At 40.3% G+C, this 18,187-nt stretch overlaps 1 protein-coding gene across 1 annotated transcript in view; it reads right to left on the reverse strand.

Moving 5' to 3' along the window:
• STK38L (serine/threonine kinase 38 like) overlaps nt 1–18,099 on the reverse strand; it is a 41,671-nt gene extending 23,572 nt beyond the window's left edge. The window contains exon 1 of the mRNA XM_003202512.4: nt 17,944–18,099. The gene's annotated coding sequence lies outside the window, so the exon portion shown is untranslated. The remainder of the gene's footprint in view (nt 1–17,943) is intronic.
• Between the last annotated feature and the right edge of the window lie 88 nt (nt 18,100–18,187).

Raw genomic sequence — 18,187 nt, forward strand, 5'->3', positions numbered from 1 at the left:
TCCAAATGGAGGCCAGTTTCATCACACCTGGAGGGCTCAAAGCATAACATGTGATGGGCAAACTCAACTGGCAGCCCCACACAGCCCAGGGGTCTACTTAAAGTGATGTATTTCACTTTACTGGCAAAAAGAGGAAAGAGTAGCTTGCTGAAAAGCTAACAATGCTCTAACAATGCTGTGCAATGAAATTACATTTCAAAGTTTGCTTTAGCTTACTTCCATCTTTCCTTTCTTTTGACCTTCCCTAAGTTTCACGGCCATCCAAATCATTGTCCTCTTAAAGGAGCTTCCTGGTTTTAGATGCTTCTACCTCCTGAAGTAAACGCATTCACATGCACCTAAGCATTTTCTCAGCTTTTAGTTGGCACTTCTACCCAGGTGGATTCAAGAAAACACTGTTTTAAGACCTGCTAAATCAACTGGCACATAGAAGCTGAAGCGCAACATTTTGCTGCAATGTTTCAGATCATTAAATAACTGTGGACAGAGCAAGATCAACATTTCAGAGGTCACTGAACAAAAACTTTGTTTCCTCCTTTGTTAGTTCTGTTTTTTCCAAATAACAAAAGTATGATCTAATCACAAACAACATCTCTAAGTCTGGTTCTTTCATAGCAAAGAAGAGGAGGAGTTTCTAATGAGACAACTGCATAAAGTTTTCTTGAAATTATAATACATTTTTAGCTTTGATACAAGAAAACCAACTTTAATTTCAGGGAAAAGACTTTCCATTTTCTAAGGAGCCTTGGGAGAGAGAAGCAGAGGGACTTCACCTTTGAGAACTTGGAGGGATTTTTATACTGACAAGATATAGGCAAGATAAAGAGCACTGAGTTTATTTTTTTCGTTTGGTGTATGTTCAAAACCCTGACTTTTGCAAGGCTCTTTTTGAATCACATCAATCAAATTAAATATAGTAATTAGACGTGATCAGCCTAAGCCAGCAAAGGAGCTGGCTGCTAAATGAGATGCAGAACATCAATGACCGGTGATGGCCTGCACAATGCCTGCAGCCAGGGTTAATGAGCACAACAGATCCCTCTGGCCTTCAAAGCCACAAAAGCAGGTAATGAATCTTGTTAGTACATGCAATGCTGGAGAGCAGATGTTTGCCCATTTGAATCCCACTACAACAGTTAATTTCTCTAACTGTGGTTTTTGGAGAAGGAGAAAGCTGTTGGCACATAAAGCAGATGATCACGATGAGGCCCAGAATATAGAAGAAGATGTGAACAGTCTTCCTGTGTCCAACTCATTAAGCAACCTAGACTGCTACCTGAAAGGCCTCTCTATTTGCTACTCCATTGGAGTCCACTCATCACACGTGGCACTGAACAGGTACTTCAGTTCAGACTTCCCAACTGCCTCCTTACCTCCATCCTTCTTGCCTCCTTCCCGCAGCCCATTGCTTAATGCCGCAGCTGCTCATCTCCTCTAGGGCTGAGGTGTATCCAGGAGTGCTTTGTTACAGATGTGTACAGATACATAACCCCTCCTATCTCCTACACACACAAATACACCCTTCCAGGAAGATAAGGGATAGGAATAAAGAAAAAAAAAAAAAAATGAAAAGAGGATTTGTAGCTAGGTGAAAGACTATGAGGTTTGTGATAAGCATTAGGTTCTGTGAAAGGTCATTCTACTGTCATGGACTGGAAAAGCTCATTCAAAATGGGTGGTATTTTCCATTAATTTAATCTCAGAGATTTGATTCAATTATCCTGTTTCTTAGTTAAAGGATAAGAGAAGTAAAAGCAGGCTGTGAGGACAAGCTCTGGCCATATCCAGCTGCAAGAAAAAGTAAAAAGGAAAAGGGTCAAAAATAGGCTTATTTGCCTAAGATTATAAAAGATACGGAGGCTTTGGCGTATCTATGATAAAGTTAAAATAGACAAATTGAGAGATTTAAAAACTTAAAAGCTTAGAGAACACAATTTCATGTTTTCAAGATTAAATTGATTATGACAAGAATAAGAGAGGAAAACAACAAACTTTCTAGGAGCAAGCCTTTCCTATCAATAACACCTTCAGAAAGGTCTTGCAACATGTGCTGAGAGCTAAGAATGCTCTCAACAGTTGAGAAAAGGAGCAAGACTTACCAGTAAGGAACACTTCATGCAACATAGCTTGCTTAAGATGCAAAGGTGCAGGCTTTACAGGAAGGCAGAAAAAAACCAACACCTGAGTTCCTGCAGAACAGCTCTCAGTGTTGCTTTTCAACATTCAAGTCTCTATTGCCCTATAAGGCAAATAACTGTCATAATGACTTCATCCTACAAGCAGAGGTGAGGACAAGTGGACTTACCTGCAGGAAGCCTAAATGCAAATACCAATTCAGTACCAACCAATGTAAAAATGGAGATGAATGGAGAGACAAATACAGACATCTTTCAGGCAGTGATGTCAATTGCTTGACAAGTTGGATACAACCAACTATTTCCCATAAATAGTAACCAAGACAGAAAACCCAAATAAGCTGTGGGAAGAATGAGATCATTTCTACTTTTGAAATATTTAACATGAATATTTCTTAGCGGAATAAGTTCTGGGCACGAGGCACTTGCACAGAAAGGACAGAAATCACTGCCAAGTTCCGTTTCCAGAAGTGTCAATGCAGGTATCTGAATTGCTTCTTGGAGAGAAAAGGAAAGAGGGCCCTGCCTTGTCTCTCTCTCTACTTCTTTATTGATGCTTCCCCTCCTGGCCATGCACTCCTACTATTTTCCTGACACTGCAGCAGTCTGCAGTGACGCAGCCAAAAGGTGAGTCAGACAAATGCAGCTGTCTGACAAAGCTAAGGTACTAGTCATCTCCATGTTCTGGAAAAAGGAGACCGCCCCTTCCTAAAACCAGGGAGCTGCAAATCCACAAAATTCCAAATATATAACAGAAAAATTTAGTAAAAGGGGAGTGATGGAGCACACGGATCAAGGAGGAATGGCCCTGCCTCTTTGGCAGGCAACAAGATTTGGAACCCATTCAAGCAAGGCTTGGGTACACTTGCTTTGATGGGAGGGCAGGATTATTCTTTTTCCCCAATGGCCAGGCACATCAGATGAGCTGTGAGTTCTATGTCATACCCTAACTCTGACAACTGGTAAACAAATATTAACTCTCACCAATGAGACACATTCTTCTCATGCTAGCTTTTGCTGGCTCCATTGTGAAGAGGGCTGATGGAGGGGTCAGCTCTGCACTGAAAAACTCTCATATCCCCTTTAATTCAAGCTGCATCAGTAAATAACACAATCATTTGAGTATGACAAAAATGGTTATGGTGAGGCATATCATGATGAACAACTGAACACCTATTCCCTAGGTGATGTCTCAGAGGCTGCACTCTTAACAAATAACCCTACCTATTTTCACAAAGATCAGGAAAGATTTGCAGTATGTGCTGCTTTAGCTTGCACCAAAAGCCATACCGGGTGCTCCTCCTGGGTGCCACTTGGTTCTGGTAGCGTGTCAAACGCCTGTGTGGACAGGCAAGTTTATATAGCAGTATTAACATGGATCACAGGTCTATGCCATGCAGTAGACAGAGACATGCATTGTGTTTTAATTTGAATGATTTTCTGACCACCCAAAGAACACAAAGAGCAAGGCCCAATGCCTGATTCACAGTAAAACAAGGGAATACCCACCTTGAGATCCTCTCTAATTTCTCACTCATCCTGCTGTACTCAGCAGCTCTACAACCAGAGTTACCAGCTGTGGCATTCCTAACACAGCCCCAGCAATGACTTAAGCTGGTCAAATCTTTCCACAAAATAAAAACACCTTAAAATCCTGGCAGTAAGCAGTAATGCAAGTGTTTAAGTATTTGAGAGTTCTGCTTCCATTTGTAGATTATATATGTATGGAGGAAGAATGGTTGTATGGTTATAGCACAGGAAACTGCATTAAATAACAAATGATCTAGATTCTGTTTCGTTTCTCAAAAGTAAAAACAAATCCTGCAGTAAAATAAAAGCAAGAAGTCTACCTACAGTGTATCTCAGTTATCCTACAAGAGAGCAGATATACTACTCAGATACCTTGCAGATCACATCAGGAGGTTTAATGAGTTCATACACACAAAGAACCAGGGCTCTTGGAAGGAAAGAAGCTGAAGGAATATTGAAAACCTATTTATTAAAGGACTCATTTCAGCTGGCCTCAAACGTTTGATGCCCCTTCCTTATCATTACACTTCTCTGAGCTGTCCACCTCGTCAGACAGGAGAAAGAGCTAACTTCTGCAGCCTGTAGAAGGGGCAGTGATCTGTGTAACATGGTTGGGAGGGCGTATGGCAAAATAAGCAAGGCAGATGTTCTTCAGTGCTCCAAGGACAAGGCACAAGTCTCATTCTGATTTCAGAAAATACATGGGAAAAGGAAATTGAGAGAGGACAATACTAGCACACCATAAGTTCCAAATTTCATGACTGCATTTCCAAGCTGGGCTACACTCACCCTTGACTTAATGTTGTAGTTGTGAATTCAACAGAAAGTGTTCATTTGAATGAGTCCCCAGTCCATGTTTACACACTCTGCTGTTCACATGATTGATGTTATTTGCAACTGTCTTTTAAAGAAAGACAAACGCACAATATTTGGGAAGTCCTACCAGTTTCCTGGTAAAGCACCAGGAAAACATAATATAAGGGATGTGGTTTGTCACGTTGATTTCACACAGGGGAAGGCAGAGGGCCTCTTGATTTCATGAATAACTAGGAAGTAGATGCTTTGCTATATTCTCTTCACTTCATCTGAAAATATAAAAGGCATTAAAAAAAAGAGTGTAGTAATGTAGCATTGGTACAAAACCAAAATCACTTAAATTTGTGATTCCTCAGATGATTAATTAATGCTTCAATTGAGTCTTAAGACACATTTCACCTGCAGCTATGTAAAAAAATATAAAATCAAATAAAATTCCTTTCTTTAGAATTACCCCTGGCACTCTGAAAAGGTCTGTGCAAAACCTAGCACTTTCTATTCCAAAGATCATTCCTCAGTTGATACTGAGCTTACCTAGGGCATATATAAATAATAAAAATTTCATTACTGTCCCCAGGTCTAAGATGATAACACTGGGATGGAAATAGGATCTGGAGGCTACTCTGTTGTTGTTTTTTAATTTCCTTGAGTAAAATCTTATGAAATAAATAGATAATAAAGTAAACTATAGAAATTTCAGCAAATCCTGATTGCACAAGGCAAGTGCAGGGCTGGCAGTCTCCAGAAGGGAAGGGGTCCTTCCATGCTTGCCTGAAGCTGCAAAGATCTCTCGGGGTTATTATCAACCCTGAAGCTGCTTTCCTTTCCCTCAAGAAATTTCTCCTTCTAATAATACCAGAATGAATCTTCCAATGAATTAGAGCTGCAAGCTTTATTCTGTTCCCAGCGTGATGTAGCTGCCTCCCAGCTTTCAAGCAAATTATGTTTCACTCCTTCATATAATTTTCTACCAAACTCCTGAGGTACTTTGCAAAACTAAGAAATAAAAGCACGTCATCTTGTAAAGCAAGTCATCAGAAGCATCACCACTGATTATGAAGGAAAGTAATTGAAACCAGGCTTAATCCTGGGAGGACTTTGAGATGTAAGAGCAAGGACAAACTTATCCAGAGAATCCTGCCTTGTAATAGTGCCTACAGCAGACTGAGGAACAGATTCCTTCCTACTCCAACCATTTATAGTGGTATTAATAATAGTGCTAATATATCCAAGATAAGCTTTAGGCTTACAAAGCACTCCTCACATGTAGCTTACAAAATATCAGGGCAATATCAATCTGATTTTAAAAATGAGGAGACAAAAATCAGAGTAAAAAAAATACAGCTAACTTCAGTATTCCTCAACACTCATCTCAATTATTCTCTTGTCTGATGTATGCACAAGTATTACTGCCTACAATTCCTTCTGCTTTTCACACCTACACAATCATCAATTTTCCAGGATCATTAAGGTTGGAAAGACCACTAAGATCATCTACAAATACCACAAATTTTTCAGTGCTCTGAGCGAAGAAGCAAACATCACTACAAGATAATCTTTAGACTTAAAGAACAAAACAAAAAGAAAAAAATATCACAACCAAGTCCACAGCAGAATCTAAAGTACAAAGTGCACCTTATATAACCTAAAGGATGAGCTGAGAAATGAAATCATTGCATCAGTCCTGACTCTTGTCTTCCGTTTAGTGTTACAGTCAGATCAGGTCAGCACTGGGGAAAGGCGAGAGGTTTCTCTGGCAAGCCTTCACACAGGTATGTGCTTGTAAAAGACTATTTGTGCACTTAAGAAAAATGTTTTATGGAACTGTTTTTAAACAAACACTAAATGGCATAATGAACTACGGGAAAAACTAGAACTACACAAGGAAATGGGGGGAAAAAAAAAAAGCCAAGAACAAAGCTCAGATGACCTGAGCCCTGGGCTCTTCAGAGGCCTGCCTGCTTATGCTTACACTGCGCCCTGGCACTTCTGCACCTCTGATTGAGGAAGTATATTCTCATGCTTTTCTGGAAAAAAAAATTATACACACACACACACACACACACACACACACACTCCAACTACACTGCTGGCAAAAATGGAAGCCTGTGAATTCACAAGTTTTTGCATGTATCCGCATTTTACCAAGCTGAGGCCAGTAGATTTTATTACTGAAATTTCATATGAACCACTCATACTGACACAGCAGTCAGGAGCAGCTACAGGCAACCGGGCCTGCACAACTGCAGGGTCACAGGGGCCTTGCTTGCTGCCATCTTCTTCTGAAAAACAAGCCAGCCTTTCTTCTGCTGCAGTGGTACAGTGCTATGAAGTCACCCTTGTGAGGTAGAAGCAAACATCTCCTCCTAAGGCAGCTCAGAGGAAGCCCCTTCTGAAAGGGCTTTCTCACCCCTGTTGACTACAGAAGAAGGTTCTGATGACTAACTGCCTTGGATATGCAGCTTCTAAACATTCAAATAAGGACAGATGAATCCTGTCTGGCAGCTGATACAATTCCAGCCCTCAGCACGATGAGCGTACCTGGAATTCATCTTCAGATTTAGCAATTTGCTTCTCCTGATCTTCTCAAAAATCCATAACTGTTGGCCAAGTCAATAGCATGCTTCTTTAAGAAGCACTTCTCGAAACCAAACAGCAGTCCTATGGCATGGATTTCACTTTCAGTTAAATATGTTTTAAGCGCCAAATAAAGTCAACAAATTTGGTGGCATCCTTGCCCAGCAGAGGAGAACTGGGAAACTGTCTCTAACATCGATACATCCAGATCCCAAAAACCTTCAGAGAATCAGAATACGAGCGAGGTTTGAGCATCTTGTCATTTCTACATCCTTTAACTCTGGGCATCTCACAGACAGCAAAAATATCTTCCACAAAGAAAGAAAGAAAGATTTGATGCTCTCTTTATAGCGTTCGCTAAAAATATCTCTTTGGAGACATCCTTTGCCAAGTAAGTACCAAAAGAACAAAGGCTGAATTTGTTGAAATATTTGTAATGTGCGTTTGTTATGTTTCTTGTGAAACGTGGCTGGCAGTTGGAGATGGCGTCTTTCAGCTCAATAGCCTGGTCCAAGCACTAACTGGAAGCAGCTCTTTGGTGGCTTACGTGAAATGAGTAAATGGATCTCCATCCAGCCCTCAATAAATTAGGAACCACAAAAGCATCTGCAATAGTCACTTCCTTTGTTGATACCATTTGAAAGGCCAAGGACTGAATAAGGTGGGAAAAAATGAATTATCCTCCCTCAAAATAGCATGTTTCTTCAAAACATGGGTTGTTTTTACCAAGCATCTTTTGTGGAAGTATCCCAGTGCCTTTTATAGAAATACATAGCTTAGTTGAGATTATGTAAAAAAAAATACATAGTTCGCTCTAAAAGTAATGCCTCCTATTTATTTTCCCAGAAACAACAACAGATACAAAGAGCACTACAACACTGTCTGATAGACTAGATTCTGAGGCACAAAACGCTGTTTTTCATCATAGTTATCACCATTAGCCGATTTACATGGATGAGCTGATTGAGATGTCCTAATTTTATGGTGTGACAGCTGTGCATGGCCATACAGAACATGGCTTGTTTTTCACATCACTGAGTGAAATGCAGCACACACCGCCTCACTGGGCGCACATCCACTGTTTGGTCCCCGTAAGTGTTCAGCAAGCACTAACAAGTGTCAGTGGGTGCCATTTTTTTCTGCATGGAGGAGTTCAATGGCTCACTTTTGTTTCATACGCTCTTCCACGACAGACGCCATTTTGTCAGACTGCCCCTCTGCTGTCACACAGCAACAAAATGCAGTGAGATATTGGCAGGGAGGTGCAGCCTCTACTGCCATACCACCAACAGCCACCTCTGCTATCACAGGTCAACGTCATAAAATAGGAGGCATTATTTTCAGAGCAGCCCTCATACACGTAATCCCACACTTTCTCAGTAGAAAAAAACAAGACCTGCTGACTTTCAACATGCCACAGCTAAGCAAAAGGAAGGCCAGTCAACAGTCTCACATGCTATCTGCATGTCTGCTTTCCAGAGCCAGGAACAGCTTACCAGTTGAGTATTTTTTCCTTAAGGAAGTTTAGCATACAAATATAGACTCTCTTTGAGCAAACCGCTCCATTCCAAGGATATGTATCATCACAAATTTCGGCCTAGTCTCTTGCCAAAAAAGAGGCACAAAGCAAGTATCTGAAACTTAGAACACTAAAAGAAAAATAACAGCATCTTAAATTTCTAAAAAGAGTCATTTTAAGAGGATACAAATAGTATAGGATCAAATGCTTAAATCACAAACTTAATTTTGCATAATAAAACCCCCTAGAAACAATCAGAATTTCAGCAAATTAACCTTTCTGGAATTCAGAGCAGCTGTTTTGAGAAGAAAAAAAAAAGAGAGAGAAACCAAAAAACCAACACCTATTCAGTGGTATTAACTAATCTGAACTCTGTTACATTTAAATGACACAACTGAACATAAAAATAGTTAATATTAGGGAACTGGTGCTGCTTCACAAATTTAGGAATGCCAGCTGAACAAAAAGAATGTATTTCACTCAGAAAAGATGAAAGCCTTCTAAATTTTGGTGCTTCATAAACAGCTGCTGAACCAACTGAATGATGCCTGTGAAGCATGCAGGGTCAAACGTGGCCAGAACCTCAAAGAGCACAGGCTCTTTCAGTGTTGAAAAAAGGACTTACAAAGAGACCTTGGTACATTCCTGTATTCTTTCTCTGCCTGGCACTTCAAAAAACACCCCCAATACCTAGAACAGAGGCTGGATTATCCTTTGTCAGTCTTCTCTCTTGAAATAGATGAGAATTGCACCACCATATCCAATATGGGAAATGGTTTTTGCCTGACATCAATATGAGAGGGCTGCTGCTTAGAAGCAGCATTAAGATATCACAGAAAGCCAAGAGTTGCAAAGAAATTTGTGTTAATTGATGCATTTGTGACTAGCAAACATTGATTTAGACACCACTAATCTGGAAAGTCATTAGCATGCATTTAGTGCAGTCCTTGTGAGAAGCAAAGATAGCCAATTTTTAATTCTGTTAGAAGTCCTGCACTCTTTGTCAAGCACAAGCTACGTTCCTGATCTAGGCAAAGAAAAGAGGAAAAAGCATGAGCAGGTGCAGCACTTGCCACACCACAAGCAAAATACCCCCTATTTTGCTCCCTGGATGTCCATATACGACAGTAGTCTACGCCTGTAAGTGACTTAATCTTGTAAATCCAGTGCTTTGTTGACTAGATGATCACCACCCTTGAATAGAAGGAAGCTGCACCCTAAGCACATATTCAGATGTTCCAGACAGAAGTCGGGCATTCCAGCTAAGACAAATGTGAGATTTACTCTGCACTGGTCTTACTGTGGTTTATTTGCAATATCTGGAGAAAATTTACTTGACAATTCAACGAAAAGGGGGATGGGTGGACCTCACTGTCTTTGCAGTAAAATGCAGCCTTGCCTTGGCAGCCAAGAGAGGGAAAGGAAGCACTTACATTCCAAAAGGACAGAAGAAAATCTCATCAAGCAACTACAATCTTCAGCTGCACACAGTGCACATTCATTGCTGCTCTCATATAGCCTTAGGTAAGTTTACACTCTTGGTACATATGGAGTCACTGATCATTCAAGATGACACAACTACTTTAAAGCATTTTGGCAAAACGACCAAGAAAAGACATTTAGTTGTGTTTCTCAGACTGAGGAAATTACAGTCAAATGGAAATATAAAGGACACTGTCAAGTAAAACTACCCTCAAAAATGTGCTTCTACATTAAAAATAAATAGAGAACACTAACAGGTTTCAGTTATTTTTAAAAAAGAGATAATAGTCTAATGGAAACTGTTGTACAAGTTCTTCTCTTGCAGCCTTGACTCCTCCACACAAGCTCAGCCCACATTTGGGGGGGTCAAAATCTGAGACTGAGATGGGATGGTAAAACATTAAACTATCTTTCTCCATTTTGGTCTGATAAAAAGGGCGGGAGGAGGTTAGCTAAAATTACTTATCTTTATCAGAATATAACCATTTCCACTCCAATCACCTTATGATTACTTTTTTGTTTTTTGACTTTATTCTTCCAATGCTTTCAAATACAATCATCTACAATATGCATTAAAATGGATGTGCATCTACTTAGTTGTTATTTTTTTCTTAAAGCTGTTTTAATTGCAAATATTTTACAAAATACTTCACAAAGCAGTCTCTTATTCTTCTTATTTAAACAGATAACGTGCAAGTATATTTCTTCACTATATCTTCACCATGTTCAGAGTCTTGCTTCCTAACAGAGAGTGAAAGTCAAGGCAACAGTTACTTTGCCAGGCTCCAAGGAACCACTATGAAAAGGTATTCAGGAAAGCAGCCTTACTGCTGGCAGAATGAGCTGCCAGCAGCAGTTGAAGTCCATGGTGTAGGTCATGATATGTCAAGACATGGTATATTCTCTCATCTCTGGTCTGTATCATCTGTTTTTCCCAAACACAGAAATTAATTTGTTGTTTTTCTCCCCTATTTCCCCCCTTGTTGACATATAATCATAGATGTCAGCGAGCAAAAGTAAAGAATTAACATTAATATGGTGCCCCATGTTATTAAATAAGGCTCAATGGTACCCAAGTGGAGCCTAAAACTCTGTGGAGTCATGAGTGAACAACAGATGATGCTTTCAGCATAGACTTGGAGCAAGCAGCTCTGCGCTAGCACAGAATGTGCAGGCTGTACCCAGATACCTTCTGAAAAATTAAGTGCAAAGTTTCATCAAGTCATCCTACAGTATTATCTGCACTGCTGATATTGATTGAGGGAATTGCAAGTAGAGCAGTACGACATTCAGTCAACCTGGATGTCCAGTCTGAGACTTGCAGCACCGTCAGGGGGATTGAATATATCAGTACAGTACTCATTTCCACTCCTCATCGTGACACAGCCCAGAGCAGTAGAGTCTTGGAAGATAAAGAGGAATTATCACTGCAGGCATCTTTGATGTAAGCTCACTTGCATGTAAATTACATCCCAGGTGTACTAATCAGCCCTCTGGAAACACAGATTTACATGCTCATACTGATTAGCCGGGAAACACATTAAAATCCTCACCTGGACAGCTCCTTTCTTTTCACATTACCTCCATGCCAACACAGCTGAAAGCCAAATTTTAATCCCACAGCTTCATTCTTCTGTAACACTAGCTTACTTACACGGCTTCAAACTTTTGAGTACCTGGGACTCACAGTGACTTCACTGTGTTCCTTCCTGTGGAAAGGGATGGACTGCTAACTACTGAGAAAGAGCTTGTCAAGAAATAGTGCATGCTACAACACTGGAAAGAAGCAAAAAGAGAATTTCCAGCACCTGTGAAGGCTTGCCAGCAAAGCCTGAACATCTAAAGCATTACACTTCTTTTTTCTTCTCTCTCCAACTTTATAATTGGCTCATGAAAAAAAGAAAAGAAAGAAAGAGAAGGCTTAAAAGAAGAAGGAAGGAATCTTCTTCACTAATTTCTCTTCATCTTCTAATCCAAACTGGCTGATGTTGTGTTTCCATATCCTTCTCTCTCCCCTCAATCAAGTTACCCTTTTATTTGTTTGAGATAAACTATTTCTAACTAAAATGCCACCATTTGCCCTTAAGAACTTACATTAAAGTACACGTTCTACAGGAGTATAAGGACAAAAGACAATGCAGAACCTCTCAAGTTCAGACTATCTAGCAGATAATTACCACTGTTCATCATAGAATCGCAGAGTGGCCTGTGTTGAAAAGGACCTCAAAGATCATCTAGTTTCCACCCCCTGCTATGTGCAGGGTCGCCAACCACCAGACCAGGCTGCCCAGAGCCACATCCAGCCTGGCCTTGAATGCCTCCAGGGATTGGGCATCCATGACCTCTCTGGGCAACCTGTTCCACTGTGTCACTGTGTTTTTCTCTGTGAAAAACTTCCTCGTAATATCTAAGCTAAACCGCTCATCTCAGTTTAAAACCATTCCCCCACTGTCCTACCGCTATCCACCCATGTAAACAGTCATTCCCCCTCCTATATCATTACTGATATTTCTAAACTGCAGTCCGCATTTACCATCAGCAGCATGTGGATGGTCAGTGGGACACGAAATCGGGGTTTTGTTGTTGGTTTTTTTTTTTTTCCTTCAATCAAAGACACACAATGGCCTCAGAGTATATTGTGGGCTCCCACCAGACTGTTGCTCACTGAACTTGAGAACCACAGCCTCAACTTCTGTTGCTGTGTAACCGCACCACAGCTTGCACAGCTCAACCACAGCAACAGCCGTAGCCGTCAGATTCATCTGAAGAATACCATGGGGACCTTCAGTTGACTTCAGTTTCACACATATCTCTTCTAAACAGATACTAAAGGTCAATCATACTCATGTTTTACACTATGTACACATTTTTATTTAGTCCATGAACATTTCCCTGTTGTCTCATCACTACATCTGTTTGATGTAACAGACATATTCTGCACTCTGTGCTTTTCAAGTACTTCAAAGAAATAGTACCCACTTATCCACTCCATAGATTTTTTGTTCATCTTTATGTTTTTCCTCTGACTTCAGACTCAGTTTCTATCAGGAATAATTCAAAGCATAAACAATTTATGGGACGTAATTCCAAGTGTTCTTATAATAATTATCTTTAATAATGTAAAATTAATAATAATTACTTTAAAGTTTTTAATTGCTGCTTCTACAACCAAGCAGTGAAGTCACCAAATCCAGCAAACAAATGAGCCAAGATGCTCATATAATATATATTTTATATGAACTCCCCTTCCCCGTTAAATGAGAAGATGAACAGGCCAAGATAGGGTAAGAGTCTCCATAGAGAAATGAACCAGAAGAGAACCCACCTAAAGCATTTCAGTATAAAATGGTCATCTATATTCCTTCTCATGACGTACCTGAGAGTTGAACGCATGAAGAATTGTTACAATAAACCTTGCATCTCTATCACTAGTATAATGTGATGCAATGATTAACTGAGCCTGTTAAGACTGGGGCAGAACTGAACTGTAAGACTTTACCAGAAGCTGTATTTATAATATATTCAACTTTTACTTCCTTCCATAAATTTGAATATTTCCTATCCTGTATTTAAAGAATAAAAACCTTCACGTCTTTCCTACAAGGTTTGCAGAAACCAAGATCCATGCTGTAGCTTCAATAAATGAAGGAAATAAATTATTTTAAACCATAAGCAGATGGCAAAATTCAGCAAGAAAATTTATCGTTAGCACAGCAAAGCTTTCAATTTACAGAAGTGAAATATGGCAAGTTAGTCATGAAGAATATCAGCCTGCTGACCCAGTATACTTCATGGTTGCACTGGACTAACCAAGCACAAACAAATCCAATGAAATCCAGCCACAAAGATGCACATTAATCCCACTAGCAGTGATAAAACTCCTTTCTTTCAGCTAATTCTGGATGTCAGAATTTGCTGTTATGCCTTCCAAGAGATACCTCATTACAAGCCTCACCATAAGGACGTTTTACTTAGAAACTAATTCTTATTAACTGTGTTTGCTACTGTTAACCAAGTGCTGAGTACTCCACTAAATAGGAATGCCCTTCAACAACTGGCTGCTGCGTTTGCAACAGCCATATCTTTCATTGCTGTAAGACTGCCTAGCATCCCACAGAGAAGCTCCAAAGCGGAACAAAATTCCCTTATGGTTCCAGATGTTAGGACTTGTGAAATCATAATTTTAATCATTGTTAAACACTGACTTTGTTCTCTGGATTCAATTGATGTACTTTGTAAAAATAGGCACTCCCATTAAATTTGTACCTTGTGACTGAATTTGTTCTCCTTTCCTGCTCTGCCAGATGCTAAATACCACAAAACAGAAGAATCTCCTTATCTTTAACTTCAAGAAACAAGAGCTGCCTTAAAACAATACAGTACAATGCTTTTATCTGTGGAGTTACTAATGTAAACTGACCCCTCCACATAGGACTCAGCATGCTAAAAATTAGTGTCATTTTAAGTGGAACAATCCTTTCGTCTTTCATCATCAGGCTGATATTTGGCTGGTGTTCCAGTCACCTCCCCTGTAAGGCATCAGTGAGAGGGAAGGGCAGGAACCACATTATGCAACCATCCCTTGTTAAATAAAATAATAATAAAACAAATTTTGAGAAATGCTGAACTTTTTTTTCCCTCCATCATAGAAAGCAACACAGAAGAAACCTGATGCTATTGAACTACTATTTTTACCTGGCTAATTTGGCAAACATGGATTTCCAAAAGGAAAGATTTTTTTCAGTTCCTATTTGAAGAAGGAAACAGCCACACCTGAGGGCAGCTCCCGCCTCCCTCACATTTTGGTTTAGATCCAGTCAGTTAGCCGGGGATAGCTCTTCACTGGGAACTTAAGTGGAGATACAAGGCCATGTCTGTGTCCTGTCAGCTTCTCCTATTCCCTCAGTTGTGATACATGGAAACCTAGGTAGTTCATCACAAATTCAGCTCCAAACAATAGTGAAGTGCTTCTGGGGCAAGGTAATCTGCATGCTGGCTAGCTGGTAGGAAAAAAAAAAATCTCTCCCATAGACAACAAAATATCTTTTGGAATTTAACTACCTGTTCAGCTATGAGCAAGTTCATCCTTTACTAGTGTGCTCAGAACAACAAGGCTTTCCACCAGGAGAAACTATAGCTGTTTTGTCATCACAGAGCAGGTGTGTCAAGCCTCTCACAACATTAGATTCAGCTCTATTAATCCTGGGAACAGAAAAAAAAAGTAGAAAAGAATGATCTTTGGGAATGTCTTCTTTATCCAGTAATCCCCACTAAGAGCGTGGACTGATTATCAGTAGTGCCAGCAAACTCTAAGCTTGCATACATGGCAGAAGCAATCTACCTTGGCGATGATGAACCCTTTTCTTATGGAGCAGACTTGAGAGTTTCAAATGACAGCAGTCAGGCAGGATGAGGACATCCCTGTTCTCACTGGCATTCCCAGCACAAATATATGTTGCTCATCTGTTGCACTGGGGACAGGGAGACAGGACCCAAACCTGGCATACCCAGAAGAGCACATCTAAGCACACTCAGCTCCCCACTTGTGCCAAGCCATCTTTCTTTTGCTGGTTCCTCGTGCCTTCCTTCACAGTTAAGTTTTAGGGTACTTGCTCATACTACAGCTCAACCTGTTTGTACCAAACTATTACTTAATATTGCCTGTTCTTTGGTACTGAAAGGTGAATAGTTGTCTTTGGTTTTACTTCCTCAGGAGATTTTATGAGGGTGGATAGTGATAGAACAAGATACAGGGGAGGTTTAGGTTAGATATTAGGAGGAAGCTTTTCACACAGAGGATGCTGACACACTGGAACAGGTTGCCCAAGGAGGTTGTGGATGATCATTGTGGTCCTTTTCAACCCAGGCCATTCTATGATTGTATGATTTTTGCTGTTATGAAATCCCATTGGCTACCATTTTACATCAGCCACTGTTCTCTTTTACTAGTAAAAATATAGAAGACAACTAATCCTCTGACAACCACAATCTAACATAAGCAATCTCCTAATTATTACACTGAAGTTCTAGGTATTTGCTTTTGCAATCATACTCTACTCGGTTACAATTTACACTAAACTGCATTTCACCTAAAAAATTGAAAGTTTGTTTGTAGGTATATCAGCCATATACATCAGAAACTAAGTTATAAATTTACCACACAAGCCAGAATGCAAAAATTAAGCAACAAAATCACAAAGAAATCAGAAAACCAGATAACTGATGCATAGATTAATATTTCCCCAATTTGGTGTTTTACTTTTTTTTAACCTGTACACAAAGTATTAGGTGAAATGTTAATGCAAGCTTCACAAAATGACCCCAATTCACAAGTAAAAACAGTACTTACTATGAGAATTGCCTATCTCAATGATCTTTGTGCTGATCAAATTACTTGTGACAAGGAAAGTAAATTCTTCCCAATAAATTTGTCCTATCAGTCCCTGTTTTGGTTTCACTGTAGTCAAATAATAAAAAAAAAACTGTTCTGTTGTTTCCACATGCAGACGCAGGAGCAGCAGCACTGCCAAAAGTTCTTCTGTAGTGTCAGACTGCAGAGCTGCAGAACTTTTTGTACCAATCAAACAATCCAGCCTACTCTCATGCATTTGAGAAGGACTACCTGTTTATTCTTCCAGAAAGGATCCCTCACCTTGCATATACTTCACCATAACTGATTCACACTATGCACAAAATAACTCCTCCCTGAATTCACACCCACAGGGTGAGATTTAGTTACTCTTACAGTTTATACAACAAAAAGAAGTGTTTGCGACTGTTATTTCAACACTGGACTTAGAAAAATCCCGTATCAACCTACCCAAGGAATTAAGACTCAGTTACTTTCCAAAGCCACACGTTCATGCTATGGCAGTGTAATCACTAATGCTGGCCTGTCTGCCCTAAGTGCAGCTATATGTTGAAATGAGCTGGGAACAACAGAAGATTACATGATTATGTGGACAATACTATGCTTGATTTATGTCCACAGTCATTATCTAAGACACATAAAGCCTCTTTCTGGGGGACTAAGAGCAAATCATTTGTCATGTAACATTAGCTTAGTCTTTGTGCTGATGAATACCGTATTCAGAGAAGCAATTCCTTCCACTGTAATTTACATGCCTACCCTGCAGCTCTTCTGACAATACAAATATCAAAGTTTATCAATTGACTACATTTCAGCTAACGCCCTGCTCCAAACTGTTGGTGGCAGAGGATTTTTATTAGAATAAACGGGGATAAAGTGAAAACTGAGTTTAGAGGGGGAAGAAGAGGTTTAAAAACACTACGAACCCACAGCTTCCTCAGGGACAGTAGGCAAAGACAGCACTTCTCAAACAGTGACTAAGCTCCTTGTGGTCACTAAAGAACTCAGGAGAGACCCTGAGCCACAGAAGGCAGTTCAAATGATGAAAAAGAAAAGTAAAATAAAGTTATCCAACATTCGATTACATCAATTACACTAGGGACAGTGATGGCAAGAGCTCTCTACTTTGAGCAACTTCAGAAAACTCATCAAACACCGAATGAGTGTGTATGGTGCAGGCCAACACCAGTGGTCCTCGGAGCAAGCTTCACTGTCCTACAGCAACTCAGAGCCAAACAACACGAGTTATACCCCAACAGTTATCTGAGGAGAAACGCGTTCTACCTTTCTTCCAAGCCAGCCTCCAGCACTGATGCTCACCCAGGGGCTGTACCAAGGCTCTTTTATCTGCTCTAGATTTTGCAACAGGAAATCGGGCACAGAGCAGCAGCGGGGCACCCTGTTAGCAGCGCGTGAGCTCTGTTATCCTAACCCAAAACACCGATAAAAACAAGCAAACAAACCAGAAGCGAGCAGCAGGGGACATCTCACGCTTCTCCGCACTTAACTTTTACCTAAGTCACGGCAGAGCAGGCGTCGGACGAGCCGAAATATCCAATCACAGGCCCCATTCAAAACTCCTACAGCTCAGGTGGAGGTTACGGAACCGGCTTGTGGATTCATTCACGGAGAGAGCAAAACTACTAGGGGCTTGTTATTACTGCTCGGTAAGCGTATTGCAGAGACAAACGCGTCCCTTTCTTTATCCGCCCGTTGCTAAAGAGGGCAAGGCACCCCCCCGCCCCAAAGCGTCTGCCT

This window comes from Meleagris gallopavo, chromosome 1, assembly GCF_000146605.3.
Source record: "Meleagris gallopavo isolate NT-WF06-2002-E0010 breed Aviagen turkey brand Nicholas breeding stock chromosome 1, Turkey_5.1, whole genome shotgun sequence".
In the NCBI taxonomy this organism is placed as follows: domain Eukaryota; kingdom Metazoa; phylum Chordata; class Aves; order Galliformes; family Phasianidae; genus Meleagris; species Meleagris gallopavo.